The sequence below is a fragment of the Schistocerca cancellata genome, chromosome 2, assembly GCF_023864275.1.
Source record: "Schistocerca cancellata isolate TAMUIC-IGC-003103 chromosome 2, iqSchCanc2.1, whole genome shotgun sequence".
NCBI classification, from domain to species: Eukaryota; Metazoa; Arthropoda; class Insecta; order Orthoptera; family Acrididae; genus Schistocerca; species Schistocerca cancellata.
Genome location: NC_064627.1, coordinates 290622050 through 290647350, shown reverse-complemented (window position 1 = coordinate 290647350; position 25301 = coordinate 290622050). Strand labels below are relative to the sequence as shown.

General features: G+C 43.6%; 1 protein-coding gene across 4 annotated transcripts in view; it reads right to left on the bottom strand.

Annotated features, from left to right (window-relative positions):
• The window catches only part of LOC126161647 (suppressor of hairless protein), a 214423-nt gene that overhangs the window by 55504 nt on the left and 133618 nt on the right, over nucleotides 1-25301 (bottom strand). Inside the window, exon 1 of one of the 4 annotated variants that reach the window (XM_049917632.1) lies at nucleotides 20002-20197. The exons of 2 other annotated variants lie outside the window; for them this stretch is intronic. The gene's annotated coding sequence lies outside the window, so the exon portion shown is untranslated. Of the gene's footprint in view, nucleotides 1-20001; nucleotides 20198-25301 lie in introns of those variants that run through there. One more of the 4 variants, XM_049917631.1, reaches the window with a different exon arrangement.

The window sequence follows — 25301 nt, the reverse complement described above, 5'->3', positions numbered from 1 at the left end:
CTACCGACTATAGATACTGGAGTAAAACAATGGTTTTCGCACTTCTACAGAAACAGATTCCACAAATAAATATATTATTCTTGCCCTCAAGGTGATCCACAGCCGCCACACATGCGAAAATATTTTGTTGACACCGACCTACATAGGGAAAAACGATCACCACGATAAAATAAGGGAAATCAGAGCTCGTACAGAAAGATATAGGTGTTCATTCTTTCCGCGCTCTTTACGAGATTGGAATAATAGAGAATTGTGAAGGTGCTTCGATGAACCCTCTGCCAGGCACTTAAATGTGATTTGCAGAGTATTCATGTAGATGTAGTTGCCGTTAACCTGTACACAATAGCTGTAAGCTAGATACCGCGCACCAGAATAAACTTGCACGACAACCAAACCAAATTAAAAATGTCAATTATCAAATGGCTCTGATCTCTATGGGACTTAACTTCTAAGGTCAGCAGTCCCCTAGAACTTGGAACTACTTGAACCTAACTAACCTAAGGACATCACACACATCCAAGCCCGAGGCAGGATTCGAACCTGCGATCGTAGCGGTCACGCGGTTCCAGACTGTAGCGCCTAGAACCACTCGGCCACCCCGGCCGGCTGTTATAAGTATGTTTCGCGTTTCGCAGAGTTAACTATGAGGCCGCAACAGAACACAACAAAATTGGGAGATGTTAATTAACAAAATAGTTTCAAACTGGGCTGTGACGTCACATATCTGGGCTGGCGCAACGAGGCGAGGCAATGTCAGTTGACTGCCTTACGAGACCGGACTACATTGAGATTAAGTGACACACGTCAGGTAATATAATGAAACACTTGCATGCGTCCTTTCGATGTTATTTATTATATAGCTACAAGTTTCAGTAACTGAAAACACCACCATTAGCCCTTAAATGGTGCTAAGGAGTTGAACTGTAATCATCTACACGATCCCACCAGACTGGTGTCCTTTGACATCGTCAGCCTTTATACAAATGTCCCGGTTGATGAAACCATAGACCTTGTAAAAAAGAATCTTCTCAAGCACAAAAAACTAAGTGAAACTCAGATTGCGGAACTGATTGGTTTGCTTAAGGTCGTTTTAAAATACAATTATTTCACATTTAATGGGAAAATGTATGTACAGCCAGATGGTCTAGCAATGGGTAGCCCCCTCACCGGTATTTTAGCAGAGGTTTTCATCAACGCCCTGGAAATAACGTTCTTCAATTCAAGTTCAGAATTACGCCACAAAATCCGCTATTATGCACGTTATGTTGACGACATTATCATTGCTTTTGATGGCACTGATCATGAGTTAGAGCATCTCTTCAATACTTTCAATGGTTTACATGAAAAAATTTCCTTCACAAAAGAACTTCAAAATGAAAAACGTGAACTTAACTTCCTCGATTTAACAATGTCTATACAGGATAATTCCTTCAATTTCAATATCTTCCGTAAGGAAACATATTCAGATAATGTCATTCCTGCTGACTCAACTCATCCAAAAGCTCATAAACTGGCGTTTTTTCATTCCGCCATTCACCGAACGGTAACTACTCCTTTATCACCTGCGGATCAACAAAAGGAATTGAATGTCATCAAAGAGATTGCTGCTAATAATGGGTACAATCAGAATATGATCGATTACTTGCTCAATAAGAAAATTTCCCAAAATTGTTCGACTTTGAGCAACAACCTCCCCACGGATACCAAAGAAACTAAAAAATTTATTTCCATCCCTTTCTTGGGTAATATATCGTATAGGATTAAAAGTCTTCTAAATAAAAAATATAACTGTAACGTCTCCTTCTCTACAGATAACAGTTTAAAAAGAAATCTTGTACTTTCAGTAGAGATGCCAGCGATTGGTTTTCCAATTCAGGTGTTTACAAACTAACCTGTAATAACTGCCCCTCATATTATTTTGGTCAAACAGGCAGAGCTGTGAAAACACGATATAAAGAACATCTATTAGGTAAAAAAGGAGCGAATATTCACAACTCTACTTTTGCTGAACACCTCTTGATAGCCGGCCATACTCTCACGATGTATGGCTGCCACTACATCGGCCCTCATGTGATTTTCTCTGGCTCTAAAACCTTGTCTCCCTGAGAATGTGTATTAACTGGATTGTGGACCAGGGTTCGTAATTTTGTCATAAGAGCCATTACTGATAGTTTTAAAGTTTTGACTTATATACGGTGTGTGTGCTTCACTAATATTGTAATGTAACTTTTATATTCTGGCTGTATATGCCACTGTATGTAACTCTCGGCGAAAGCGCCACCTGCCTTTTTGATGTATATATCTACGTTAATGATACCAAGGCTCCCATACTGTTATAACGGGAGTGTTAAACGCTTTCCTTCTTTGTATTGTCACTTTATCTAAGGACGCTATTAATATCGATATTTTACATGTTGCTTTAGTGCGCCAATCGGCACATAGTTCGCGACATGAGCGCCACCTGCCCTGGCCGCAGTGTAACTACGCTGGCCGATTATACTCAGTCGCTTGTGAGCTCTGCAACATCCATGTACTAATTTTTATTTACATGACAAACCCTATTTTCAGGGCTATATTTTATCTATGCAGATATTTGTAAAAACGACAATGATACATCATTCCATATTAATGTAATACTGTAAGTACCAGGCGTCCTTCTCATATTTTGTAATACAAGAGCTCTCTAATATGTGTTAAACTCTATTCTTGACTTAAGTTTCATACCTTTTAATGTAAACTACGATGTTCATTGTCCTCAGGCCGCCTTCTGAAGAAGATAGATTTAAATCTGTCGAAACCTAGGTAAAGATTACTTTATCCATTGCAACTGGTCGGCTGTTTTTAGTCTTATTACGTGGAACCGTTGCTGTTACGCAGCTATGTTTAAAATACTGATATTGGAGAGAAATATTCCATGTACGAGTTGGCGCATGCACAAGCTGAGAGAACTGACAACTTGTGAGTCGCAGTGAATTGTACTCCCGTCTGGGGAATTCGATAGTAAAAATAACTGACAGTTATAAATAACTTCTAAAGTATCTGGTATAAAAAAAGGTCGAACCGCGACAGACGATACAACGAATCAGCCTTTTCGCCCACCTCTACACTGCATGCCGTCACTTGGCAACAGAAGACACGACATATAGCCGCGGAAACGGAACAAAGCAAATCTACGACTGAAGACGCTAAACCGGCGCCGGCAAAAGCAAACGCGAACGAGCGTGGGAACTTTTTTTCCGCGGGCAGTTTTTTATCGCGTAGCTGCGAGTCGAGGCCGGCCCGCGACCGCCGCTGCCGCCGCCGCCAGTCCCCATAAGGCACACAGCGAGGGAAAAAGGAAGGGAAAAAACGTGCGGGCAGCAGAGCAGGGCTGCAGCAGTGCGAGGCGAGGCGCGGCGCTGGCCGGCGGAAGTCGGCTGCGCCGCGCTCTGCCCTCGCTCGCTCTCTCTCACGTATCGACAGTGGCAGCGCGGCTCACCCGGCCGTTCCCACGGTATCAGCTGCGAGCTAGCCGGCCGGCCCGGCTGGTCCGAGCCGCCCGCTCCACGGACAGCGAGCACAGCGCCGCCACCGCCCCCTCCGCGTATTATTATAGCCGACGCGCAGCCGACCGTGGACACAAACAGCCGCTGCTACTGCTGCCACCGGCGACGAGACGGCGACGACTCGGACGCCGGCGCGCTGCGGCTGAAACTCACTTCCACTATCGCACTGTGCCGGCCGCGGATGAGCGTGGGAACGGGCGGACGCAGGCGGCGCCGCACAGGTGTCTGGCCGCTCCCGTAACTCCGAGGGCCGCGTCCTCCGCATCGCCTTTCGCGTTACTTGCAATACCTGCCTAGGGCAAGGCTTCTCAGCAACCCTCGTTGTAAATACTACGCAACCACCCGAAGGTTGGCTTCAACTAGGGATGCCCCGTGTTGTCAAACTATCGATATCCGATAATAATCGATCCCAAAACAATAATCTTTTACCACAGACATTACTTAATAAGACTGCAGATTAGCGTAAAAAATCAACAAAAAATGCATCTAATATATTTATTAGTCAAGAAATACAGCAAAACATAAGCGTTGCTGTCGTGTATACACTGAGATGACAGAAGTCAGGGGATTCTTCCTAATATCGTGTCGAGCTTCCTTCTGCCCGGCGTAGTGTTGCTCTCGACGTGACACGGACTCAGTACGTTGTTGGACGTCCCCTCCAGAAATATTGAACCATGTCGTCTCTATGTTGTTGTGGTCTTCAGCCCTGAGACTGGTTTCATGCACCTCTCCATGCTACTCCACCCTGTGCAAGCTTCATCTCCCAGCACCTACTGCAACCTACGTCCTTCTGAATCTGTTCAGTGTATTCATCTCTTGGTCTCCCTCTACGATTTTTACCCTCCACACCGCGCTCCAATACTAAATTGGTGAGCCCTTGATGCCTCAGAACATGTCCTACCTACCACTCCTTTCTTCTAGTCAAGTTGTGCCACAAACTCCTCTTCTCCCCAATCTTATTCAATACCTCCTCATTAGTTACGTGATCTACCCATCTGATCTTCAGCATTCTTTTGTAGCACCACATTTCAAAAGCTTCTATTCTCTTCTTGTCCAAACTAGTTATCGTCCATGTTTCACTTCCATACATGGCTACGCTCCATACAAATACTTCCTGACACTTAAATCTATACTCGATGTTAACAAATTTTTCTTCTTCAGAAACGCTTTCCTTGACATTGCCAGTCTACATTTTATATCCTCTCTACTTCGACCTCTATAACTGTCCATAATTGCGAATGTGTTGCAGGTGCAGGAAGTTCTGCACGAATTGACCTCTCGATTATGTTCCACGAATGTTCGATGGGCTTCATGTTGGGCAATCTGAGTGGCAAAACGATTCCCTCGAATTGTCCAGAATGCTCCTCTTCACACGAATCGCGAACAATTGCACCGCGGTGGCAGGGTGCATTGTCATCCATAAAAATGCTATAATAAATGGCTGCAAATGGTCTTCCAAGTAGCTCAACATAACCATTTCCAGTCAATGATCGGTTGAACTGGACAACAGGACGCAGTGCACTACATGTAAACACAGCCCATATCATTATGCAGCCAGCACCAGCTTGCACAGTGTCTTGCTGACAACTTGAGTCCATCACTTCACGGGGTCTGTGCCACACTCGCATCATACCATCCGCTCTTACTAACTGAAATAGGGACTCATCTGACCAAGCCGTGGTCTCCCAGACGTCTAGGGTTCAACAGATTTGGTCGTGAGCCCAGGAGAGGCGCTGCAGGCGATGTCGTGCTGTTAGCAAAAAAATTAGCGTAAGTCATTTGCCGCCATAGGCCAATAACACCATATTCTGCAGCACACTCCTAACCTATGAGTTCGTCGTACGTCCTACATTGATTTCTCCAATTATTTCACGCAGTGTTTCTTGGCTGTTAGCACTGTGCAAACGCCATTGCTCTCGATCGTTACGTGATGGCCGTCGGCCACTGCGTTGTCTGTGGTGAGAGGTATTGCTTCAAATTTGGTATTCTCGGCATACTTCTGACACTGTGGATCTCGGTATATTGAATTCCCTAAAGATTTTCGAAACGGAATGAGCCATGCATTTAGCTTCAATTACCATTCTGCGTTAAATGTCTTAACTCTCGTCGTGCGGCCATAATCACGGCGGACACCTTTGTACATGAATCACGTGGTGCAAATGACAGCTCAGTCAATGCACTACCCTTTTATTCCTTGTGCACGCGATACTACCACGCATATGTGTATATCGCTATCCGATGACTTTTGTCACCTCAATGTATGGAACATAGTGCGACTCCGATGTGGGCATGCGAGCACCGACGAGCAGGCAACGGATTAGTGCAGCATTCGTTTCTTCTAACATGCGTGCTGTAAATGCGGAAAACTGAACTATGGCGATGTTGTTACCAAATGACTCCAAACTGCATTAATGTTATTCTTTTCTTTTTGCCAAAGACAAACACTGGTATAGGGCAGCATGTCTGTCTAAAACCATTATTGTGGAATGGTGCGTCAAGTTCCGTCGACATAAGACGCCAGTCGATCTGGCGGCCAGCCTTATGGAAGTGGGAGAGACATTAGCACCCGCCCTATAGTCCTGATTTGTCCCCATGCGATTATCACACCTTCCGTCCCTTAAAAAAGGCCTAGAAGCGTGCCGGCCGAAGTAGCCGTGTGGTTCTAGGCGCTGTAGTCTGGAACCGCGAGACCGCTACGGTCGCAGGTTCGAATCCTGCCTCGGGCATGGATGTGTGTGATGCCCTTAGGTTAGTTAGGTTTAACTAGTTCTAAGTTCTAGGGGACTAATTACCTCAGAAGTTGAGTTCCATAGTGCTCAGAGCCATTTGAACCTAGAAGCGTCGACGATTCTTATTGTATGAGGATGTGCAGCAGGCATTTACGGACTTCTTCACGCAGCAGGGCATTGTGTTTTGCAAATGGTTGTATTCAACTGTGCAAGAAGTGTAACGGGAAACCTATTCCAACTAGACATTTTTATTTCTTAGAAACTGCAGGCTGAACGAGATTACAACAGTAGTATCTTTTTGGTTAACAGTCCTAAGTGTTGTGGTTCTGCCACGCAACTAACCCAAAAATGATTAGACTGCCTGCCTGACTGAGTGACTGACTGGGATCTCCCCCTAAAGCCATGGATCGGTAGGGGATGGTCAGTGAGGTGTGCTAGGAGGAGATGGGCAGAGACAGAAGAAAGATATGGACAGCAAGATGGTGCAAGGGGAGATGGATCAAGAGATGGGGCAAACAGGAAATGTGTGCAATATATCCGTCGAACATTTAAGTTCGGTCTCGGTGATGTAGTGTTAATAACAAGACTAATGAATGTGTTGGTGCTTCGTCCTGGACACCAAAAAAAGTTTGAATTGTCATATAAGACGACAGACTCTTTAAGAATTCCAAGTAACTGAAGATACTTTGCCTTGGAAATAATTACAAAGTCAGTTCAAAAACTAAGTTACATGTAGTTCTGACATGTCAAGCATCATAATTCAGAATAACACAGGTAATTCAATATCGCATTTATCCGCCGACAACGGGCAAGTGACTCAAGTAAAATGTCTGGCCTGTTAAAGAATACGCATAATGGATGTACGTGTAGACACGTGGTTGGCGACATATGGAAGTTTGAGTCTGGTCATGAGTCGTGCACAGACAGCTAAATTGTAAGACGACCATTCGCGATATGCGGTAAAGCCGGGTTCGAGTCCTGGTGCGGCACAGATTTTCACTGTCGTCATTTCATTCTACAGCTGATGGTTGTCCATATTCGCAACTGAGATTACATTTAACGTATTCACTAAATACCTGTGAACAACGGTCGGAATTTTCCACCGTTCGTTCAGTTCCCAGACAGTAAAAAAAACTCTCGTTCTTTCACTGAGCTATTCGAGAACAGCTGTATAAACGTAGTCATCGTTGGAAAATAATGTTTCAGCTTGTCAAGTTGTTTCAGCTTGCCAAAAAGATGAAAACCACTGTGCAAGATCTGGACTTCCCAGTCAGCATCACTCACGTCTGTACGGCCTTGGTCAAATTGTTAACATCATTTCACTAAGGCTGGGCGTGACACTGCATTTGGCCCATATAATCCTTTGGCCCATATAATCCCAGTATTTTACCGTGAATCTGTGTCTATTTCGACGTTTGGCACTAGAATCGTATTGCCCCATGCCATTTTATTACGCACTGTGATGCGGAAGCGCTGCCACAAATTAATCTGAAAAGGCTGCGCACAGCAACGCGGTTTGCTAGGGCGGGGGGAAGTGTTTTGTTACTCACTTCCTACTTGAGGTAGGAACATGGGGTAAAAAGTTTTTGGTGTAGCCAGTTGTGAATCGATTAATTCTTTTTTCAAAAGATTTTAGTTGGAATTAATGCTCAGCTAATGACACCATTTGTATGTGCACCGTATGGATTTTACATGCGAAAACAGTCATCCTTAAATAACTTCGGACTGGATCGAGACTGATAGTTCAAATTTGGTTCACCAGTGTATCCAATCTTGGTCTAACGCATGTTTTAACCGTTTGAAAAATCTTGCTTTGTTTGGATACTACGGGCAAAAAAAAAAAAGTTTTTTGTGGGGGTTTCGACGTGCGCCATGTCTATGTTTCAGACTTGTGCGATTCCGTTCAAATTTTGTAAAAAGGTACACAAAGACATGTAATGAATTACTATTCTATCGTTTTGTGAAAGCTTTATTCGTCGCAACGATATATGGCTTAGGTTCGAAAGACAATAAAAAAATTTACCTACCAAGCAGTCGCCCAAGTCAACAAAAATCTACACAAAAATTTACATCGGTTTCCATGCTAATGTCAAATTATGGTAGAGCAAAAGTTGGGAGCCAAAGTGAAAAACGCTCTTATCGTAGCACAAGAAAGGCGAATATGTCGTGGGCAGAGCTTGGGATGTAAAAGAACGGAACTAGCTTTTCTAAGAATCTGGCAGCTTCAAAGACCTTTAAATCAAAACATCTTGACATATTCGTGCTTTTCTACGAGTTAACCCCGCTTCCCCGGTGCAGTGAGTTTTCTTAGACCGACCCCCTATTATCATATATGGTGAGGGGTGTAGGAACAAATATACACATCTACAATAGGAAGTATCCCAGAGTGGGGATGCAAGCATCCCAAACTTCAATGACACGTCGTTTTATATTCCACAGTTTGGTCAAACACCATTCTGGATTAAATGATGGAATGTGTCATGTTATACGACATAACATCAAGTCACTTTACGTGTAACTTGCTTTCAGAAGTCACTACGTACATTAACATGATGGTATACAGGGTGTTTTTTTCCACTGGGATTTATCGATGAGAGAATACGGAACAGAAAAGGCCTAATGAACTTATGCCCAGAAATGCATGGAGTCCATATTAGAGACCATTTATTCAATCATACATTGTTACAGAGACTGCAGTCTAATACGTGCCATACTAAGCAGCCACAGTTAAAGTACTAGTTGAAAATTGTTTCCATGTGCCTCAAAGCATGCGTATACGAGCCGTAGCATGTTCTGCCTCACACGTTCACATCGGCCAGGACGCCCCCGAAAAGCATGAATACGCTGCTCCAGTGTCTCCGCATCAGGAATGGGCTCTACATACACGATACTTTTCAGATGGTCCCGTAACCAGAAATCGCACGGGTTGTGATCCGGTGAACTAGCAAGCCATGCAACTGGACTCCCCCGTCTGATCCATCAACCATGGAAGAGACGATTGAGATGCATCCGAGTGTTACTGGCGAAGTGGGCTGGAGCACCACCATGTAGCACCCACATAACCCTTCCAACCTTCAATGGCACTTCTTAAAGCACAAGAGGCAAAGTCAGTCGCAAGAAATGCCGATAGTTCCGGCCTGTTAGGCGACGGGAAAGGAAGAATGCTCCCAAAATGCGATCGCCAATTATCTCCGGCCCACACATTCCGGCTGCACCGATGCTGATGATTCGATATCAACATGCCGTGGGAGTTCTGTGTACTACCCCACAGATGACTGTTACGAAACTGAAGGTACCACTCCGTGTAGAGAGGTGGCCTCATCTATGAAGAGGCTGGGTAACACAAATCCCGGAATCACGGTTGCCTGGTGAAGAACCCAGTGACAAAACTACTCACGATGTGGAAAGTCTGTCGCTAGTAAGCCCTGTATACACTGTAAGTGGTAAGGGTACTAATAAATGTCATGGAAAACGTTCCACACCTTCGTCTGGCTTACCCTGTCTTGGCGGGCCGCCTCTATAGCTGAGTGGTCAGCGCGACGGAATGCCATGCTAAAGGACTCAGGATCGATTCCCGGCTGGGTCGGAAATTTTCTTCGCTCAGGGACTGGGTGTTATCATCATCATCATCATTTCATCTCCATCGACGCGCAAGTCGCGGAAGTGGCCTCAAGCAAAAAGACTTGCACCAGTACAATCCTCTAGGAGGAAACCATGCATACTATAACTGTGGCTGCATGGCACAGCGCATATTAGACTGCAGTCTCTATAACAAAGCATGACTAAATAAATGGGTCTATCATGGAAACCATTCATTTCCGGACATAAGTTCATTAGACCCTTTTTGCTCCGTATCCTCTCATCAATCAATCCCTAGAGTTTATACATGGTGGGGGGGGGGGGGGGGGGGGGGAAATCACCCTGTATATTTCTGCGATGTAAATAATGGTTCAAAACAACATACGATATTAAAAATTAGTAGTTCAAGACAATGACTGCTACTTCGTAACGGCGATGACATTTTTAATTTTAGCAAAGTTCTCACTGTGATGCTCTGAGTTGAGAGTCTTTCACTTTTAGCGCATCTACTACTACCGTTTATCAGTATCTGCCGTGTCGTGGGCTTTCTGTGCGTAGCATCCTACCGACACGAAACCAAAGACGTATCCGTCTATAATTGGCTTGTCACGATCGTCGTTTCAAAGTCGTAACAGGCAGTGAAAGGTGTTTTCTGGTTGGTTGGTTTATTTATTTATTTATTTATTTGGAGGAGTGGACCAAACATCGAGGTTATCGGTCCTATCTGATTAGGGAAGGAATTCGGCCGTGCCCTTTCAAAGGAACCATCCCGGCGTTTGCCTGAAGCGATTTAGGGAAATCAGGGAAAACCTAAATCAGAATGGCCGGAAGCGAGTTTGAACCGTCATTCTCCCGAATACAAGTCCAGTGTGTGCTAACCATTGCGCCACTTCGCTCGGGTTCCCTTCAATACAAACTACAGCAACGGCAGAGTAGTCGTGAGAAGTGATATGAGAACATCGCTCCCTAAGGCACCCTGCACGGCACAATGGACGAATCTTTAACGTGGAAGGAAGGAGAGGCCGATTCACTAGAGTCTCAACAAGTTCGGAACGGACAAGGAGGGCTAGACAAGGTAGGAATAGAAATCGGCCGTATCCTTTTCAATGGAATCATCAATTCATTTTTCTTGGTTATTTAGGAAGAAAGGAAGATTAGGGTTTAAAGCACGATCGAATATGAGGTTAACATAGGAACAGCACAAACACGTATAGGGAAAGGGAATCGGCCGCCATCTTTCAAGGGAACCATTCCGACATCTGCCTTAAGCGAGTTAAGAGTATCAGGTTAAACGCAAAGCAGAATGGCCGGACGTCGTTTGAACAAGTCCTTCCGAATACGAGTCTCGCCAGTGTGGCACCTCGCTCGGTTAAGTGATTTAGGGAACCATGGGAAACCTATGTCACAATGTCTAGGTGAGGATTTGAATCCCAATCTCCGCCGTAGCGTGCAAGGCAGATAAGGGTCTTACGTCCCGAGAAGGACTACGTCATTAGAGAAGGAGCATGGCGTCGGCGCATCCTCGCTATGGGATGGCGAGTGCAATACTCCAGTTTTAACCGTGGGGTGTCGCATGCGATTTGTTCTAGTCTGAAGTGTGGGGTACTTTGAACCTTCAGCACCTGGCTGCTTTCCATGGTGCTCTGTCCAGTCTCGTCCATTTATCCAATTCTTTTACATTATTCTCTTTGACTATAGGTCCCACAACACAATCTTCATTCATTTTTTTATTATTTGTTCATCATGATCTCACAAATATAAATAACCATTTAGCACAAATATACGCTGAGACTTTCTAGTTTTATGGAAAAATATGGAAAAATCGCTGCCGACTGTTCAAGTATCGACGATGGGATCGCGCCGACGGGAATTTAAGTCAACGGCGCAGCTTTCAGTTAGCCAAAATCACGCCTTGCCATCAGCAGATATTATGTTACATATTTACAGTACTCTCTAAGATGATAAATATTTTGTTTCGTAAATAATGCATAATTATATATAAATAAGTTACATAAATTATAACACCATACATCCAGTTCTATAAATTCTCATTTCTGATTGGCATTTGTTAAAATGATACGCTAATATCAATTCTAAAGATTTCGCTGTGGTGTGATCAAGAAATTTTTTTTTCAGGTACAGCTACTTTACGATCACCGGACGTGACGCTTTTGAGCACAAACCATTGGGATAAATCCTCTCAAAGCCATTGGCTATTACTTAATGCACATGCATCGCATCATCGAGACTTCGGAAACTATGATGTACTCGTGCAGTGCTGTTCGCAGTTCGTCGTTTGCCGGCCGGAGTGGCCGAGCGGTTAAAGGCGATACAGTCTGGAACCGCACGACCGCTACGGTCGCAGGTTCGAATCCTGCCTCGGGCATGGATGTGTGTGATGTCCTTAGGTTAGTTAGATTTAAGTAGTTCTAAGTTCTAGGGGACTTATGACCACAGCAGTTGAGTCCCATAGTGCTCAGAGCCAGTTCGTCGTTTGAAGTCCTATTTAGTGGATTTGGCAGGCATGGCTGCGTATCGAATACGGCCGCACATTTTATAAACGTTTACTCTGCTATCACAGCCTGTTCTCTAAGTGGCATGTCTTAAATTTTACAACTTCGGGCATTTTATGACTTCCGCCCTAACCAGGCTGAAAACGCAATATCATCACGTACAATCAGGCGCATTTTTTTTTCATCCAGTACTAGGTAGCTGCAGGACGCTGACAGTGCTGCTGGCACCTGGCAACCGCATGCCCTACACTGTCACAAAGCCACAAAGAAAATTTGTAAACAATAGCGCAGGATCAAAAGCCAACTTCTGGTCACTGATGGAATTTTCCGCTTATAAAGCACGTGTCTTGCATATGCTAAGTGATTCGAGTTCCGGTGGCAACTCATTTCACTTAGGTTTAATTTGGTTCACTGTCGACCACCCGGGCAATAGCAGCGGTGCACTACTTCGGTTGTAACTTGGGAAAAGGAATCTACCGCAGGACATCCATGGAACGACAGCCTTAATCATTACGAGCCAATTAGTAGATTTTGAATCCCTCCTGCTGAAAATTGCACGTATCACCATCTACCAACAGAGACTGTCAATAACGAATTAAATAATTCAGTGCAGTCCTATAACCACGAATTACTTCTAGGATGTCTTGATGTCTCACGTTCGGAAATTTTTGAACATGTATTTGATAATATAATAATGACCGAAGACCAGCTGGGGATGTAACATTCGAAAAGGTAAACGAGAAAAGTTTCGAAACAATTCCACTAAAATGCAGAACTGCTTAGATGATTTAGTGGATGCACTGTGGGTTCATTATTACGAAACCGAGTAAATACTGCCAACAATTAAGATCAACAAAAACCGATTTGACATCACATTTTTAAGACAAAGAGGTGACAAGATTTTTATTCCTGCATTAAAATAAGTTTAGCAGGAACAGCATAGTATTATAAGACGCCAGTGAGAAGTGCATTATAATACCCGCCAAAGAACGAATGATTGTACTACGAATATCAATCTAGTCCATGATAATTATGGTAGTTTTTAAGCTGCAACGGCATCATATACCCGGTAAAATTACGCTAGGAAATATTATTTCGCCCTTCTACCTACCCGATTTCAGACCACTGTAATACTTTTTCTTTCCATTCGTGGAAAATTTAGCTTATTTACTGGAAAAGAGAAGGCATGACCGCCAAGAAGCTGCAATATGAATGATCACGACTAGTTTCGATAATACTACAATCTTCCGGTCGACCAGTTAACACAAAACCTTGATTCTGGAACATCATCATATAGAGGGTGAGTGAGGAGGAAAGGTACATGCTTTGAGGGGTGATAGGATTAGTGATACTGAGTAAAAGCTTCACATGGACTTATGCCCTACTCCGAACGGTTTCCGAGATAGAACACATTTAATATTAATCAAAATATCCACGGGTGTACTGCCGGTCTACAGTGTCCAACGGGCACAATATTTTGGCGATCATACATGTCGCCATCACCAGGTGAATTGACGGACTGAGCTCCTGTTAACGTGCCGGCACGGAGATCCGTGCCGGCACGTTAACAGGAGCTCAGTCCGTCAATTCACCTGGTGATGGCGACATGTATGATCGCCGAAATATTGTGCCCGTTGGACACTGTAGACCGGCAGTACACCCATGGATATTTTGATTATCAAATACGCCGGGAGAAACTTAAGAATCACACATTCAATATTAATTGTTATTTATTTTCTGTACTATTAAACGTTGTCACTGTTTACAATGTACCACAATAGTGTAGACAAAGTTGAGACAAACAGTTTGAAACGGCACACTGGTGGTATATCAAGTCGGAGAACTTCCTCAAATTGGTCTACAAAAATCACGTAAGCTACAGCGCATGCGCGTCGAGCAAGTTTTTCATTCTCGCGTTCTCTTCGGACAAACCATTAGTTCTAGAGAAAAAAATGAATATGACCTTTTTGGCAGGAAATTTAATATAGTCTAATTTTGTACTGCGACACGTTTTCGATGGAGGGTGTGGTTTTCAAGTTATTCAAGAAAAACGTACAAAAGTGATATTGAATGTGTTCTATCTCGGAAATCATTCGAAATAAGGCATACGTCTATTTGAAATTTCTTGTTCAGAATCACTAATACTGCCAACCCTCAAAGCATGTACCTTTCCTCCCGACTCATCCTGTATATACTCGCATTTGTAGAGGCTCGCCCTAGCTTGACTTGATTACAAAAGTTGTAACTTCAAGCTTCTTTGGGTAAATTCAATTACTAAGTGTTAGTACACTTTTGAAATCAAGGTGCGGTATTATTAGGTTGGCCAGAACATGATAACATTATCGTAAATGGTCGTGAATAAATATGCGCACTCCGTCTTCTCTGCTGTCATTTCTTTTTTCAAATACTTGGAAGCTTTGGAGCACCACTTACACAAAATATATCTTAGTTTATTTATATGATAAACTAATCTACGTTCATACAAATTGTTCGAGAAGAAATCTTTAACATATTTTAGTGAAAGTATGGCTGACATCAACCTGAAGGTAGGTTTCAACATCACAGAGCTTTCTTTACTAGGCATGGTTGTTTTGGAGGTGGTAAGCCATTGCTTCCCTCCGAACTTTGAGCCGATTCACCTTGCCAGCTACAGAGAGACCTACAATTTAATGTAGGCTCCGAACAACGACGGAACTCTACATTTTTCATATTAACGAACACTGACAGAGGTAAAAACTGTGGCAGATGAAAATTCTGGGACTGAGTGGTATTTTAGCGAATGTGAATCAGTGTTGTGGACGAGCACAGGAATTACAGACATGAAACAGTCTATTTTTTCTTCGAAAAAATATTTTTTATGCAGTCTTAAGGAAAGGTCTTTGTGAGTTTTCCAGTTTTGCCCAGATTTTTCGGTGTGATTGAAAACTAGAAAGGGAAAGGCAATGGCTGAAATACTGGAGACGCACTAGTGGCGGAAGCTACAAAGTAAACAGACTCGGCGCGAAGTTGTACCATCACTGAAGTCGTGAATCAGCCAGTTACCCTCCCCCCACTGTATTTAGCCGGCACTGGAAACAATGACAAGCAGTTGTGGGAAAAGAACAGAGTAGGTAAATCGGGACGTCGAATAGCTAAATGTCAAGGCTATCAATTAGCAGTGCTCTTCAGCCGGACCTCCGGTTGGGAAGGAAATCGCTCGGCGTTTATCGGCAATGGGCGCCTCGGCCATCCGTCTTCCCCAGACACGACGCTCCGATTTATGCAGTCACTTGTCAGCGCTCAACCATGCCATTACGATTCCTGCCAAATGTCGGAAATTAGATCAGACCGCTGAGTAATTTCAGAGCGCGCAACACTTGTGCGAGAGCGCCCTTATATGTGTATGAGTCACTAGTTTCAGTCGCCTGCAGTTTTTACGTAGGTTATGACTATTTTTATTGCCACCATTTTATTGTAACTACATAGTCACTTTTATCTTGAAGACTCATACGCTGCTATCAGATGGGTTGTATTTAACAGAGCTTGTCATTAGTTGCTTTTAACGAATGTTCACTTTTCTTTTGACTGGCGAGCAACTTTAATGTTATTTGACATAACAGATGCGTATGTACTTTCGTGATTAGATTTTACTTACTTTTATTCAAGTGTCAGTCTTATTTGTCAACTCCATTAGATTTAATAGATTTTTCATAATTTCTGTTCCTTTCCGTGTACATGTTCATGAACATATGATATCGACTCTGATTGACTAACGCCTTTGCGCTCTCAAGTGTATGCTCGCTGTATGCGATTTCTTTGTCACTTTTCCGCCATTTGGTTGCTGGTTACATGGTACTTGTCTTATATGTCTATCGTGAGCATAGGGTGAAGTATTTGTTACTTTTTAACTTGTGGTAATATGTGTTCTCACGTGGTGATCGGAAGAATGTGCAGATCTATATCACCGTAAGTATGTTGTTCATTTTATAATGTTCGATCCATGCTGCCATACATGAAAACTTCATGTCGTTAAGTAGGAACCTCTGCCACACGTAAGTAATTAAACCTGCTTTTCTGTGTGGTCTAATCTGTAAACTAATACACAATAAAGATTTTTGCTACAGTCTAAGCGGAATGACAACTTTCAGTAAAATTACCAAGGCTGTCGAACTAGGCCTTATCAAAATTTTTGTTTCTTCTCTCAAAGTGTGACGTCCTCATCGAGAGAGGCGTATGATAAACTTCTTGTCTCCCCAGGATAATTTTCTTGACAGTAAAACGCTGCGTAACTTACAGAACTGCAATGCCAGCGGTCTTTCCTTCTTAACAGCTGCCTACGTCAGCGGAGATTACTTTCGTATTTGTTTCTACATCCCCTAAACCAACACATTTGAGTTACTCAAATTTTGATACCTTTTTAAAGGTTTACCGCTCCTAAGGGCTATAGCTAACATTATTCGACACAGCATCGAAGAAAATACTCTTCCGATACTTCGTTACCAGGTGGAGCTGTCTGCTAAAGTACTTTTTTATGTTTTATTGTCGGCTTCGTTCTCTCTAATCCGGCCAGTAATGCAAGTGGAACACCTGCGAAAGACTACTCGTCATCCTCTGCAACAATTCTTGAGAAATTTTTTTACAGAGCAAAGATGATGAACATGTTTGGATTGTGGACGCTCACCTGTGCGGTTATCAGCGCCCGTATAAATTACCCGTTTTTACACAGTCCAGTCTCGCCACTTTCACGAACGATGGTGAAGTGATGAGGACGACACAAACACCCAGTCCCGGGGAGAGAAAATCTCCCACCCGGGCGGGAATTGAACCCAGGACCCCGTGATCCCAGAGGCAACAACGCTAACCACTAGACCACGAGCTGTGGACTCAGAGCAAAGAGGAAAGGGATGAAGGTTAGGGTTCAGCGTGGCTTCGATGACGAGACGGCTAGAGACGCAGCAATCTCGGATTGCGGCAAGATATCGGCACTGTCCTTTTTCGTAAGACATGTTGGTATTTACCTACAAGGATTTAAACGGTAACCCTAAATGTGAATGACCGGACAGGAGTTTATAACGGTGTCTTAAGAAATGCGAGTACAGTGTCTTTACCATTGTGTTATCTTGCTCGCTAAGAATCAACAGAAAGATCTTAATATCCGCTCGCGAGCTCATACTGATGGTACACTGAACGCTAAGGTTACTTGTATTTCTGTACTGACAACTGCCATGTCCATTACACCAGTTCCACTCTCTAATAACTACTAGATATCTAACTACTTGGAAGAATTACTCAAATTAGCTTCCTTTTTGCGAACTTCTCTAACATGACAATGACAAGTGACAGCAGATGGTTCCACCCTCAAGTTATGCCACTGTCATCAGTGACTGTGCAAGCAGTCATCAACTAGAAGGGCGGTACAACACACACACACACACACACAATGTGTGGTGCTAATGGAGATACTATGTTCTTAACTTCTCTACCCGATAATGTTCTCATCATGTCCGTTTAATTTAGTAACCAACGAACAGCGCAGTTTTTTTTTCTTTTTCTCGTCAAAATATTGTGAATAAAAACAGCAGCATCAGCTGTGGGTGCCAACTGCGAATTTACGCGTCTGATGTACCGATCAACTTCTAGTGACTCAGCCACCATACTGCACGTAACAATACACAATTTCATAACCACTAATGCCTTGGGAGCAATATGCAGAGTGCAAAAGGATATTCCTAGATCCGCCTTGAATACCGCTTCTGAGTCAAACAAGCAAAAAAGGACATTTGCACTGCTCTTCTTTGTACACAAACGGCGTCCACTGTTGGCCAAACTTCATACAGATACCACACTTAATCTAGATTTACATTTACCTGATAGTCTTTTGTCGGAAGAACAAATCGCCTTACATGTATAAGCATATGTTATACTTTCGTTTGGACTGTACCCACGGGACCATAGCAGTGCGTCACTGAATTTCTTCAACTCTCTCGTGATCGGCTGGCCAGCCCAACACTGCAACAGTACACTAGAATAGGTCGCACTTGCGTCTTACACTTAGGTTCCCTCAGAGATGACATTTTTTAAATTTCTCGCTACGAATTGCAGCCTTCTCTGCAAATGATTTCAAGCGTTCTTTGCATTTCGTATTGTTTCATTGTACTACGGTGAGCAATTTGAAATATGTGGCACTAATGGGGTACCTTCAGATTTTCTCTCGTTTATGGCAATTATCTTGCACAAGATGGCAGCATGTACACATCCACGAGCCAAATCTGCATCTGTTAATTAAGAAAGAAAAAAATGAATACACGACCAATTTTGTTACCACTCAACTCTGTTCAAATTCATTCGCTTATAGAGCGACGGAAACACACTGCTCCAACTCAAGTCTATTACTTGTACCTTATTCTCACGACGTCTATGTGAGAAATGGGTTCGAGGAAGCAGGATTTTTGCACACCCTTCTAACACGAGCCACAATTTCTTGGGGAGAATAAATCGTCTCTCTTCTACGTTTTCGTCTAGATTGTCCAGACGTGATGGTAGTGTCTGAAATTGTTCGACGGGCATTCTCGATTACCATTACATTGCATGAGTTGCATCAATTTATACACTACTGGAGCCACGTCTGCGATAGTTGATCATATACAGAAAAACGGGAGACGCGAACGATTTTGTAATCAATACTACAGAAAAAAATGAAGATAACATAAATAATAATGCATTCTACTAGCAATAATGCGAGAGGTGCATTCAAGTACCAAGTCATCAGATTCTTTTTCAGAGGACTGGGAGCAGACAGAAACTTGCGCTTTGGCTTAAAATATGTGCTGGTAGTCTTAGCGTGTGCGTTACACAGACGACAACAATGTACTTGTCACATTAAAAGCGTTTTGTAACTAGAAATGATGCTTAGATTTTCGGAACTAGAAATGATAGTTTCTCCTTTTACGAACAGTGAGAAATCACTCTCGTTTTTTCCTCTACAGTGGTGTGGCACCCACTGCAAATCAACGCCAATTGAGAGAGGGGCGCGATGGTGGGGGTGTGATATATGGACGGAGTGTGCGCTCATCGGTGCGATAGTTCTGAAGCGGCCGAACGTCGTGCAACAATGAACCAAAACGTGGGGACGTTTTGGAGGATCGTCAACGGGCAGTACGGTGACATGAGAGAGGTAGTATTTTGAAAAACAAGCTCCTTGAAACAATGCGAGATAATCAGTCGCAAAGGCTACACCTAAGCTCTATTATCCAGGCAATGCGCCAGCGAATCAGGCGAACGCTAAGCAAGAGGTTTTGGGTGAATACATCTTTGAATTAGTTTCTCGTGCTCCTTTCTCAACTGCCATGGATTCTAGCGATTTTTGTACATTTCCAACGACGAAAGAAACACTTCGCGGTCGCACATTCTCCAGTCGTGCCGCTACTGGATCAGCCTTTACAGTGGTCAAAATAAACTCCTAAAGCTTTCGCAGCTGCCATTGAATCAAGCGTCGACGTGAAAAGAGTGTACGGGTCTAGGCAGATGATGACGAGAAACATGGCTTTTGCCTGACTATTTTGTACAGAAGAAATCCACAAAATCGCAGTCTTAAGACTATGAACGCACCCCTCCTTTCACAAATCAAGACTATTTAATTACTGCAGATGGCCGTACCGTAATTTACTCACGAATTGTACAGGTCTCTCGGAGCCTCGGTGCCGTCGTTCCTTGTCGAGAGCACAGCTGACTTGCCGCGGCCGGCGTCCGCTGGGCGACTGACTACTCCTGAAGCGCGGTCACCATGTTGCGTTTCACACGAGCGCGACCACCTGACACCTGCAACTGTGGTCGGGACGCGACTGGCAGTTCCGCCCCTGTGAGCACGGGGAGCGAACGGGCCGCCACGCTGTTGCGCATGTGCCCGGGCCCTACTGGCGCTTCCCAGCCAACCTGTCACACGGCGCGAGGCCAGGGGGAGGGGGGAATGCCCGCACGCCTCACTCGGCTCGCATTTCCCCCGAGCGGAACCTTCGCCCTCCCCCGAAAAGGGATCCATGGGAAGGCAGACTCGGGGCTGCATTCCCGACACGCACTCGTTATCTCCCGCTCCCATCGGCAATTTAAAGCAGGCTTCTGTTCCTGATGACGTTTACATTCAGCGCAATTAGCACGGAGCGCCGTGGGAAGAGACGGCGATAACAGAAGTGTCCACGTCCAGATCATCATCGTATCTGCGCTCGGACAAATCGCTTCTTAGAAGCACCGCTCGACGTACTTCACACACATAGGCCGCTATCTGTCGATGAGAGTGCTCGCGACGAGAACCGTACGCCTAATTCCACGAGGTATAGAACGTTGGGGAAAAATAAGTAGAAGGAATAAACATAAGCAAGCTGGGTGATTTTACAATGAATCCTATGTGTTGCTTGGCTTTCGCAAATGATTGATAAATCTTATCACATACTAGACGTCCCCGGCCACGCGTTTCTGTGGCTCACCTGGTTAAATGGAAAAGAAAGGAAACAAAAGGCATACGTTTCCAATATGTATGGGATTTCGATATAATACCTGATCTCCTCCTCTCCCCTGTCTCTGGTCATTTTCTCCACTCCTTTCCTAATCAATCTCTTTCTTCTTCCCCTTCCTTTTGTCCATCACCTCCTTCCCCCTCTCTGTCCGTCTTCTCCTCTCCATCTCTCTCCATCTCCTCCGGACCCTTCTCCCTCCCTCCCTCCCCCCCCCCCCCGTCTATCCATCATCTCCTCCTCCTTTTCTCTAGCTGTCTTCTCTTTCTTTCTCTCTCTCCATTTTCTCCTGCTTCCCTCCCTCTGACCATCACCTCCTTTATGCTATGTATCTCCATTCCCTCCCCTCCCCCCTTTCTAATCTTGAACCTTGTTTATTGTTACCGCATATTCAGATTCCGTAACAGTATTCTAACCATATGACGACACGCTATAGAAACAACTTTCCTGTTTGCTAATAACGTTTCACTATATTCACTAGTGTACTGGTTAGAAATTTGAAGTAAATCGGTCAAGGACTTCTTGATATTTTTGGTAACAAGGTTTCCCTTTTATTTATTACATATTATTTAAATATTATATATATATATATATATATATATATATATGTATGTAAGTAAAAGAACGGACTCTTCGAATGCGAGAAAAATTGCTAGCAAAACTATCAGAAATGCCAAGAGAAGTAGATGGAATGAGAAACTTGAAGAAGCAAACACAGGCTTCAAGAAACACAAATCACGAGTCTTTTTCTGAAAATGAAGAGCAGAATTAAAGGCTTCGAGGCAAAAGAACCCTTCGTAATAGGACAAGATGGCACACAATAAAAGAGAGAAAGAGTTGTGTGAGGAAATGGCTAGGTATTTAGGGATTTGCTGAATGCAGAAGCACCGACATTAAAGTGGACACACTCTAGGGACGAAAGTCAGGATAGCCTAGACAATGCACCCATCAGGGCAGAGGTAGCAGAGGCAATTAAAAACCTCAAAAACAACAAGGCATCAGGCAATGATGGTATCTGTGCTGAAGAGATCAAATGGGGTGGGCCTGAAATAGAAAGAAGTATGTACAACATAATAATGGGTACCTGGAGAAATAAGAAAATACCCATAGAGTGGACAGAAGCCATTATAATACCACTACACTATAATATCACTACACAAGAAAGGGGACAAGAAAGTACCGGATAACTACAGGGGGCATCTCTCTCTCTAAAACAGGGTACAAGGTTATGTCGAGAAACTTGCTGAACAGAGTTGAAGAATAACTGGGGCCGACAATAGGAGAGTATCAGTGTGGCTTTAAAAAGGGAGGTAGGAACTGTACAGAACAGATATTTGGAATAAAAAGGATAATAGAACACAGACACAGGAAAGGAAAAAAGACAATAGTGACATTTGTGGACTTCCAAAAGGCTTATGATTCAGTTGACGGAAGTACTCTGCTTGATGTGTTATAAAATAGAGGACTGGATGCTACAACACATGCAATAATGAAGCAAACGTTAAGCGACACTACTGCCAGGATCAGGCATCGCAGTACGCTGTAAGACAGCTTTGAAATGAAAACAGGAGTCCGGCGAGGGGATGGACTGTCACCAATTTTATTTAACCTGCTGTTGGACGAAGTAGTGAGACAATGGAGACAATTAAATAGTAACATGAAGATAAAAGGTATGCAAATAGGGTACAAGGTCAAACATAATGCAACAGTGGACTGCCTGGCTTTCGCAGATGACATAGCACTCTTACTGAGACAAAACAAGAGGCAAAGACAGCACTAAAAATCTAGCCGAAACTAGCAGAAAAGGTCGGACTGAAGATTGCATATAAGACGACCAAGACATTGAACACTGAGTCCGACTGGAAGATAGATGGCGAAGTGGTTGAGAAACTCAACCGTTTTCGTTTTTTGGGGGAGAAGATAACGTTTTCGTTTTTTGGGGAGAAGATAACGGTGGCATACAGCGCAACAGTAGCGCAGTAGACAGGGGACAGCTTTTGCATAAGCTTCTGTATGCGCTGAAAATAGCGGATGGCAAGAAAATCTGTCACAGAATGCCAAACTGCGACATTACACACCAACTGTAAGAAATGCTGCTCTGTATACATCAGAAACGACCACACTCGGCAAGAGAGCTTGTATACAGTTGGAGGAGCGGAAAATGTTGAGACACAGATGGGGCACCAAAAACATGAGGATATCTGGATAGACAGAACACGACAGGAACTCTATGAAAATATCGAACTCATATCGAGCAAGATACGGAAGAGGAGGTAACGTTTTGCTGGGCACATCATGAGGATGGACGAGGAGAGGTTGACTAAGAAGTTAAGGAATCCAACTTGTCATACGGGAAACAACTGGGCGAAGGAAGTCAGAGATGACTGGAAGGCTGTAGGAATAAAAGAAAAGAATCTAGGACAGGGAGAAGAATAAAGGGTTGGTAGACGGTCACAGGTGGCCGGACACCAAAATCAATGTTGTCTTAACAAAAGAAGAAAGAAACAGAAGAAGCGAGAGAATGAAGAGGTATAGGAAGAAAGAAGACATGCAAAACAAGCCATACGTGATCCTGAAGGTTCCTAACGAAGCAGAAGAAGATAAAAAAAAAACAGGTATATGAAACACGTGCGTTTTCGAATTCAACTTCATGTCAAAATTTCAAAGGAATCGGTGAAGTACTTTCGGGGGAATCAGATTTTGAACAAACGAACATTTACATATTGATTTCTACCTTTGGTTACAACTGGTATCATTACGGGTTTTTCGTCCACTACGAGGGGCGTTTGAAAAACCCGCCGGTTGGTGTGGCCGAGCGGTTCTAGGCGTTTCAGTCTGGAACCGCGCGACCGCTACGGTCGCAGGTTCGAATCCTGCCTCGGGCATGGATATGTGTGATGTCTTTAGGTTAGTTAGGTTTAAGTAGTTCTGAGTTCTAGGGAATTGATGACCCCCGCTGTTAAGTGCCATAGTGCTCAGAGCCATTTGAACCATTTTTGAAAAGTCCGTGCAAAAATAAAAACTACTTACGTGTTTGGAGTACACCTTTTTTATTTTTCGACTGTCTCCTTTTAGACTCATACATTTCGTCCATGCTGTTCTAATTTGGTGATCCCTTTCGACTAATAAGAATTGTCCAAGTCTGCAAAATAGCTATTAGTTGCTGCAATCACCTCCTCGCTTGAATAAAATCTTTGTCCCGCCAGCCATTTCTTCAAATTGGGGAACAAATAGTAGTCCGAGGGAGCCAAGTCTGGAGAATAGGGGGGATGTGAAACGAGTTGGAATCCTATTTCCATTAATTTTGTGGCCACAACTGCTGAGGTGTGCGCTGGTGCACTGTCGTGATGGAAAAGAACTTTTTTGCGGTCCAATTCCCGGCGTTTTTCTGGCAGCTCGGTTTTCAGACTGTCCAATAACGATGAATAGTATGCACTAGTAATAGTTTTACCCTTTTCCAGATAGTCGACGAGGATTATCCCTTGCGAATCCCAAAAGACAGTCGCCATAACATTTCCGGCCGAAGGAATGGTCTTCGCCTTTCTTTGTGCAGATTCTCCTTTGGTAACCCATTGTTTAGATTGTTTTTTGGTCTCAGGAATATAGTAATGTATCCATGTTTCATCCACAGTGACGAAACGACGCTTAAAGTCTAGCGGATTCTTCCTGAACAGCTGCAAACCATCCTTGCAACTCTTCATACAATTCCGTTTTTGGTCAAGCGTGAGCGATCGCGGAACTCATCTTGCGGACAGCTTTCTCATGTTCAAATGTTTATGCAAAATATTATGTACCCGTTCATCCGAGGCGCCCACAGCACTAGCAACCTCACGCACCATAACTCTTCTGTCATCCATCACCATATCATGGATTTTATCAATGATATCTGGAGTCGTAACCTCCACAGGGCGTCCAGAACGTTCAGCATCACTTGTGCCCATATGGCCTCTCCGAAAATTTTGAAACCACTTATAAATTGTTCTAATCGAAGATGCAGAGTCACCGTAATGTTTACGAAGCTTCTCTTTAGTTTCCTGAGGCGTTTTGCCTTTCATAAATTAATGTTTAATCACCACACGAAATTCTTTTTCGTCCATTTTTTGACAATCACTCGACTTCCTTGATTACAACACGAATGCCAAACACAAAGAAATAGACCAATATGGCTGAAACTTTGTGTGCGTTCTTTCCAAAGATGCTACTAACTAAACATGACCTCGATACGCGCTGGTGGTGCCATCTCTCGGACTTTGCACGGACTTTTCAAACGTCCTTCTTATGAAGTTTTCGTCACATGATCTATTTAAACAGGAAGAAAAGGCGCACAGAAAAATACTAGGGAACTAAGACACAAATCAAATTAACTTGTACACACAGACACGTCTACGAGTACTTAAACACGTTACATAGTCACTCGTCAGCTGAAGATGCCTGGGGATTACTGTACGT